The 8,198-nt window shown below is 50.3% G+C and overlaps 1 long non-coding RNA gene across 1 annotated transcript; it reads right to left on the bottom strand.

Annotated features, from left to right (window-relative positions):
• Positions 1-239: 239 nt before the first annotated feature.
• LOC105718312 (uncharacterized) lies at positions 240-7,736 on the bottom strand. The gene is made up of 3 exons (XR_001107730.2): positions 7,654-7,736; positions 4,896-4,962; positions 240-300 (listed from the first exon to the last, which is right to left on the bottom strand). It is a non-coding gene; the product is annotated as an uncharacterized LOC105718312 (long non-coding RNA).
• Between the last annotated feature and the right edge of the window lie 462 nt (positions 7,737-8,198).

The following is an 8,198-nucleotide window of genomic DNA, read 5'->3' as shown; positions in this document are numbered from 1 at the left end:
CATTTTTTAACCTCACGCATTGACCAAAATTGATATTGACAGTGTTTTATGATAGAGACATTTTCTATTTTATTTAGTCTTGCGTTTGCTATTTAGATCGCATCTGGTTCTCAGGTATTAGAAACAATGTTGTCAAGAACAATTTCGTAGTTAAATCCATCATTATTTCCTTAAATGTCTGAAGGATCACCAGCATTCAGCATCACATAACCGACCTTGTCTCTTGCAAAGGGATCAGAGCACACAGGCCCGAGCCAGGGTCACAGCACAGGGTTCGCAGCCCGCCCGGGAACAGCATCCCTGGATGCCGAGATGAAAAACGTGGTAAATAATATTCAGTGAGTGTCCGTTATGTGTACATTGTGTGCTGAGTACTTTTAAAAAATGTTATTTTATTTAAGACAGGATCTCACGTCGATCTCAGCTCACTGAAACCTCCGCCTCCCAGGTTCAAACGATTCTCATGCCTCAGCCTCCTGAGTAGCTACAACTACAGGTATGCCCCACCACGCCCGGCTAATATTTTTGTATTTTTAGTACAGACAGGGTTTCACCATGTTGGCCAAGCTGGTCTCGAATGTCCTGACCTCAAGTGATCTGCCCGCCTCCGCCTCCCAGAGTGCTGGGATTGCAGGAATGAGTCACCACACCCGGCCTCGTGCTTTTGAATATATCAGCCATCTCACTTCACAACAAGAAGAAATCAAACCAGCATTCCACCCGCCTCCCCCCACTGTACAGATGCAAAAACAGAAGATCAGAAAGGTTTAGTAATTTCCCTAGATTGCACAGCAAGGTAAGATGCAGGCCACTCTGGCCGAAAGCCTGTGTTCTTCTCGCCTCGCCAGCTGTCTGTTGAGGACGGCATCGGGTAGTTGGTGTTGTACTTTGGAAGGATGAGGAGACCAGGAGGGAAGGAAGTCACTGCCAGGGAGGCGAAAAGACCCCCGAAGACAATTTTGTCTCTATTCACAATTTTCCCAAAGGTTGGCCCTGCCCCTGGGTGCCCTGATGTGTGTTCTTCAAGGGAACATTCTGCGTGGGAGGCTCAAAGGTCACCTCCGAGAGTTTCTACAAGGAATGGATGGATGATAAATAGCAGTGGCCCTGCACTGCCTCCCTGTGCCTCACAACTTTTTAGGTGCATTTAAATGGGCCACCCGGGGTGACTCTAAGCTTTCATTGTCCACATGTGCACGCAAGCTTTCATAGAGCTCAGCAACAGAAAAGAGGCTTCTCCGTTCCCTCTGGTCCTAGGGAATTCAAAACCCTTTCTCATCTAATTGCTCTTCTTAACCCTTCTAATTGCCGTTGTTAGGTTGCTGTTCGTCCCTCGCTAAGCCAGCTGACTCATCTTCCTTGCCTTCATACTCCATCAGACCTCCCCGCGCCAGGTCACCCAGTTAAGTAACCGTGTTCAGGTGAAAGTCTTCACAAGCCAAGAGCAGGCACCGTGTTACCTTTTAAATAAATTCTAAAGACCCAACACAGTCAGAAGGAGTTTGGGGGTTCAGAGTTGATTTTCTAAGAGGAGCCTCTATTCTAAACCACACCATGTCTCCAGAGCTGTAGCCAGAGATGAACTGTGATTCTGTGTAAGTGGAACCATGAACCAGTGTAAGCAGCAAGGGGAACCATCTGGCCGTTAGTGGCAGATAAGAAGTTTGCTTACTCTGCTATTACTCAAAGGTGGTTACCAGTTAAAATTATCCCCCCAGTAGTTGGCTATTTCTTTTCTTTTTGAGACAAGTTTTACCATGTTGGCCAGGCTGGTCTCGAACTCCTGGCCTCCGGTGATCCTCCCACCTCGACCTCCCAAAGTGTTGGGATTACAGGCATGAGCCACTGCGCCTGGCCCTACTTTTTGTTTTTGTTTTTGTTTTTTGTTTTTTGAGATGGAGTTTCGCTCTTGTTACCCAGGCCGGAGTGCAATGGCACGATCTCGGCTCACTGCAACCTCCGCCTCCTGGGTTCAGGCAATTCTCCTATTTCAGCCTCCTGAGTAGCTGGGATTACAGGCACGTGCCACCATGCCCAGCCAATTTTTTGTATTTTTAGTAGAGACGGGGTTTCACCATGTTGACCAGGATGGTCTCGATCTCTTGACCTCGTGATCCACCTGCCTCGGCCTCCCAAAGTGCTGGGATTACAGGCGTGAGCCACCGTGCCCAGCCCATAGTCGGCTATTGCTGAAGACACGAATGCACAATGAGACGCAGTGTAGAAAGTATGAAATGACTTTAAAAAACGTACAGATTCTTTGACCTGCACAATTTTACTCCTACGAATTTATCTTAAGAAAATACTCCGATTTGTACAAAGATCTATGTACAATATGTTCTTTGCAGCATCTTCCATGCGATTGGAGAAATGGAAGCCAACCAATTGCTCAATAAAAGGGACTGACCTAGAAAATGAATGTGGCTATTAAAAACCGTGCTATGGGAAAGATAGTGACGTAGCAGAATGGTCATAATGGCCTAGTCTCAGGGGAGGGGACGTGAATGACAGGGAAAGCAGGCTAGAAAATAGTACGTACAATAAGACGTGTGTTTATAAAGAGAAAGGACCGGGAGGAGAGAGAAAGAAGGCTAGAAATCTATGCGGCAAAAATGTTAAAGAGTTTTCCTCCAGGGTATAGAATTATGAGCAATTTTTCTTTTTCTTGTGCTTTTTGGTTTTCCACTTTTACTGCATTGAGCATCTCTGTAATTAGGAAAACCATGTTTTTAAAAGAGGTGGTTCTGTGACAGGCCCTTTGGCTCAGGGTTCTGTAGTCACCACAGTCTGTGGTGGGAGCCTGAGGGTGTCTGCTCAGGGAAGGGCAGCTGCCAGGTGGGGTCGGGACACAGGTGGCTGTGTAAGCGGCTCAGCTTGTAGGAGAGGTGAGATTGGCTCATGGATTCTCCTCCCGTGATTACTCTTACCCCCCGCCCCCCACTCCCGATCCCACAGTGGATAATCAGTATCCCAAATACCCAGCCTGTAAGACATAGTGTTTGATCAAAGATCGAGTTCCTTGGATTAATGCTGGGTTGAAAAATGACCCACGAGTCCCCAGAGATGGAGCAGAGCTGGAGCGGAGCTCAGAATTTATAACCTAGCCTCCCAGCGCTGGGCCTGGACACCACACAATTTTGACAGATGATTCTCATGAGAAACTTTCAGTTTCCATTTGATTATGGGCCCATAAACACAGATTGCAATTGAGCAGAGTTAGGGCTCTGCCTGCATTGGACCTGCCAGGGCTCAGGGAGCCTTCCTGGATGACTCTGGCATGCCTGTCACCTGCTGGTTCTTAGCCTGCAGCTAAGCATGTGTGCTGATGTGGTCGCTGGGCCTATTTGCACGTATCCCTTATGTGGGCGTCTGCCTCTCCCGTTAGCCTGGGCAGGGACATGTCTTTCCAACGGCTCATCTAGTCCTACCATCTTTGGGTGGTAGTCGTGCCTGCTGGTTCCAGGAGGTTTTAGCTAACTTTGGTTTGGGGTTCACCATCCTGCTTTTTCTTTTTCATTCATTCATTCCCTCATTCTTTCATTCACCATTTGACCTTATTGAGCAGCTGTCATGTGTCAGAACATGGACTTAGAAATACCAGATGGACCCAGGGATACCGAGAATAAAGTCTCACTGCTATCATCAGAGGAGTCATCCTTAAGACAGTGTCACATGCGTTAATATAGAAAAATGTTCAGGGAGCTAAGAGAACACAGAAGATGAGCCCTTAAGCAGGAGGGGAGAGCCCAGTGTGGGCTACCAGGAAGGGAGGTTGTTCACTCAATTCAACTCAACGAATGTCCAGAGTAGCTGCACTAGGCTAGACCCCCAGAGGATTAGACAGAGATAGTGCAATGGCATAGGCTAGACCTCCTGAGGATTAAACAGAGATAGTGCAGTGCCATAGGTTAGACCTCCTGAGGATTAGACAGAGGCAGTGCAATGGCGTAGACTAGACCTCCTGAGGATTAAGGATAGCGCAGTGCTGTAGGCTAGACCTCCTGAGGATTAAAGATAGTGCAGTGCCGTAGGCTAGACCTCCTGAGGATTAGACAGAGGTAGTGCAATGGCGCAGGCTAGACCTCCTGAGGATTAGACAGAGGTAGTGCAATGGTGTAGGCTAGACCTCCTGAGGATTAGACAGAGGTAGTGCAATGGTGTAGGCTAGACCTCCTGAGGATTAGACAGAGGTAGTGCAATGGCGTAGGCTAGACCTCCTGAGGATTAGACAGAGGTAATGCAGTACCGTAGGCTAGACCTCCTGAGGATTAGACAGAGGTAGTGCAATGGCATAGGCTAGACCCCCTGAGGATTAGACAGAGGTAGTGCAATGGCGTAGGCTAGACCTCCTGAGGATTAGACAGAGGTAGTGCAATGGCATAGGCTAGACCTCCTGAGGATTAGACAGAGGTAGTGCAATGGCATAGGCTAGACCCCCTGAGGATTAGACAGAGGTATGCAATGGCGTAGGCTAGACCTCCTGAGGATTAGACAGAGGTAGTGCAATGGCGTAGGCTAGACCTCCTGAGGATTAGACAGAAGTAGTGCAATGGTGTAGGCTAGACCTCCTGAGGATTAGACAGAGGTAGTGCAATGGCGTAGGCTAGACCTCCTGAGGATTAGACAGAAGTAGTGCAATGGTGTAGGCTAGACCTCCTGAGGATTAGACAGAGGTAGTGCAATGGCAGTGTTCCTACTCCCATATTACTTATCATTGTTGAATATTTCTTCTGGCATTCTAGGGTAAGGCTGCTTCTTTCTCACTCCCCCGTGGGGAAAATATTAGGAGTTGCTTTGGGACCCTTAAGTAAGGGGACAAGACAAACCCATAGCAGAGTGATACCTGCGGGGTCTGGAGTCTTCAGCTGCAATGAATTCAACAAATGCTTACTTACCCTGTGCGAGGCACTCTTCAAAGCACTGGGCGTGCAGGAGAGGCAAAGAGACCATGTCCATATCTCACTGGGGAGAAAGAGAAAGAGACCATGGTCGAAGGAGCATGTGCATAGGGAACAGGTCAAGTGCAGAGAAGTGCCAGGGAGAGACTTCAGCCAGAGAACGGCTGAGAGAGGATGGAGGGCAAGTAAATGTTTACACACAGGCAGAGATGACGGCAGCTTAGGTTGTGGTGGCAACAGAGGAAGTGGCTGGAGGTGACCGGATGGCAGATGCCTTTTTAAAAGTAGAGCTTTTAGAGTGAGGGGTGTGGGAGACAGGGAGGAGTGGAGGATGATTCCAAGGTTTTCAGCTTGAGGCCTGGGGGGTGAGTTGCCATTTACAGAGGCAGAGAAACCTGGAAGAGGAACAGGTTTGGGGGAAGCCACTTCTATCCCATACCTGTGACACTGGACGGCCATCCCAGGGGACTCTCCCATGCCCCACCCCTCACAGTTCTTGACCAGTGCTGTCATGCGCCCTGTCTTTTTGTGACCCCTGTATCAGCCTTTCTTCCTCGGCCGATGGACCATTTGCACTGCCCTCCGTGCTGCAAACACAGCAGCCAAGCTTTCTGCATACACCCTCTTGCTCAGGCCCAGTTGCCTCTGGGAGAAAACGCCTATTCTCACAGGGTTTCCTGCCTAACGCAAGCCACAGCACACCGCCACTCAGAGCCCGAGGTGACCTTCCCGCCCTGGGCACAGGAGTCAGGCGATGCAGCACCTGCCCTGGGCCAGGAGGCCTGTGGCTGCTGCCGCCTCTTTGCTGTGGTGCACGTGGTGCTGGCTCCTCCATAGAAACATCCCGGCCCACCCAGTGGCCTGTGAGACCTCCCACCCAGGGTCTGATTTGCACCAGCCTCTTTTGTGTACCAGCTGCTGGGGCTGCCGCTCTTTCATCTCTGCTGGGAGGGCCTGGCTCCGCACCCTGAGCAAACACATCTGGACTTCTCCAGACCACATGACAGAAACAGCTGCTGCCAGAAAGAAAAGGACACAGCGGCCCTTTTGTAATCGCTCCTGATTGTCTCCAGCCAGAGGGCACTTGTGTTTCGGTCTTGGATTTAAGGACTTCCAAGATGTTTCCAGGAGCATATGATTGCCCCCGGCCTGGCCCTGCCTTCTGTGGTCCAGGTGGCAGCAGGAAAGGGTAGAGGCATTGAGGCCGAGCAAAGAGGCTGGTGTAAGTTTCTGTCCTGGGGCTTCTAGGAGAGGACAAGGCACACAAGGAGGCAGCGATGTGGCTGCCACCCGCAGTAGCCACCCACTGGTGTGGCTGATACCAGCCCTGGGCTCCGTGATGGCAGCCACCGCAGGCCCTGAGGCCCAGGGCTGGTGCTGAATTTCCTGTCTCCAGTGCCCAGGACGGGAAGGTCACCTCGGGCTCTGAGCTAGAGTGTGCTGTGGCTGGCACTAGTCAGGGTCTGGTGGCTTCCACGGTCTCCTGTTGACTCCACCTGCCAGTATCTGCATCTCTTTGCCTGAGGGCTTTTTCTAAAGCCGTGAAAGTTTGCTTTGTCAGTGGCTTATGCCTGTAATCCCAGCACTTTGGGAGGCCGAGGTGGGTGGATCATGAGGTCAGGAGTTCAAGACCAGACTGGCCAACATGGTGAAACCCAGTCTCTACTAAAAATACAAAAATTAGCTGAGCATGGTAGCTCATGCCGGTAATCCCAGCTACTTGGGAGGCTGAGGTAGGAGAACTGCTTGAACCGAGACCTGGGCAGCGGAGATTGCAGTGAGTGGAGATCGCGCCACTGCACTCCAGCCTGGGCAAAAAAAAAAAAATTTGCTTTGTCAGAAGAAGGGAAATGAACACCCTCCCCCAGAGAACCCTCAGCTAGTGGCTGAGGGGACTGGGTGTATCAGTACCCCAGCTACCTTGCCCTCAGCAGGGAGGACTTGGAGGCATCTGTTCTACGGGTCTCGGGAGGACCCCGGAGTATTAAGCCCCAGCTGCTCGATTGGCCCCTGCTCCTTCCGGGCTGCGTGTCCTTCCTGTCCCCTTCCACCTCCCTGACGGCGGTCCTGTATCTTCTAAAGGTGCATGGGATCCTCCGCTCAGGACCTGCTCGGGTGAGCCCGAACTAAGACCAGTGACACCAAAGGTCTGTGGGTTTAGGGACTGTTTTTAGGGCAGTTCAAACAGGTACCAAGAACCCGTGGGACCAACATATTAAAAGTGGAGCTGCTCAATAGTTTTACGTGGAATCAGCTCTGAATGTGCCTCAAGTTCAGGAAAAGTGCACAAAATCTGCGCTTTATAAGAAACAGCCCCACAGTCGCTGAAGGGAGGGATCCTCCGTCTCTTCCATCTGCCTCCACACAGGAACATTTTAAGCCATTTAAACCTCCGTATTCCAGAGTCAGGGATTTGGGTTGAACCTAGGTAGCTATTTTGACATCATATAGGACTATTGAGACAAAGTCCAAGGGAAAAGTGGAGAGGTCTGGAGGTCTAGCCTCAGCATGGTATGTGGACACGGTTATTCACTGGCTGCTGTCACTGGTGAAATGGAACTTCTGGGGTCCGGAATTCTTCAGCTTCATAATTCAGCCAGTGTGATTGTTTTCAGGGTAATTGTGACATCAGCCACAGTTCAGTCATATAACCAGGAAGGTCAATCTTTTCGCCGCACCCCATGGGAACAACATGGGAACCGCACCTCAGCGACTTAATTGCCACCTGCACCTCACCCACTCCCCCAAAGCTCACCTGTTCTCGTGTTCCTGGATGAACTAGCTTTGTGAATATCAGCCGTGTGTTTCCATCATGAAAATCCACCCTCTGCCTCCTTTATGGAGCTGACCTGAAATGGCCAACATGGAGGACCGGCCCCTTCCGGATCAGCTGAGTTTCGAATCAACATGATTTGAAAGAGCTGAGAGTCAGCACACACGCAATCTCTCATCAGCCGCTGGCTGGAAAGATAGATAATAAAGGATTCAGCAGAGCTTCTGACACTGCAGGCTTTGCGACCTTGTGAGGCTTGGGAGAGGAGCCTGGTTCTCATTTGAACAGATGGGCCTGTTTGCAAATACTTCCTCTGATACCCTAGAACACACAACATCCTGTCTGAGGTGGGTGGTTGTGACTGAAAAGACCAAACAGACCTCAAAGAAACACCTGCCACAGAAGTGGCAGCTCTGACTGTGGAGCCAAGAAAGCTTCTGCATTGCTGCATCTGTGTCTAAGGGTGGAATTCTTTTAATAAGCAGGCTAGAGTAAGGTTCAGAGAGCAAGAGGGAGAGCCAGGCTCC

This window comes from Aotus nancymaae, unplaced genomic scaffold (genome assembly GCF_030222135.1).
Source record: "Aotus nancymaae isolate 86718 unplaced genomic scaffold, 86718_ANA_hifiasm-v0.15.2.pri h1tg000089l, whole genome shotgun sequence".
In the NCBI taxonomy this organism is placed as follows: domain Eukaryota; kingdom Metazoa; phylum Chordata; class Mammalia; order Primates; family Aotidae; genus Aotus; species Aotus nancymaae.
This window is presented reverse-complemented; position numbering and strand designations above follow the sequence as displayed.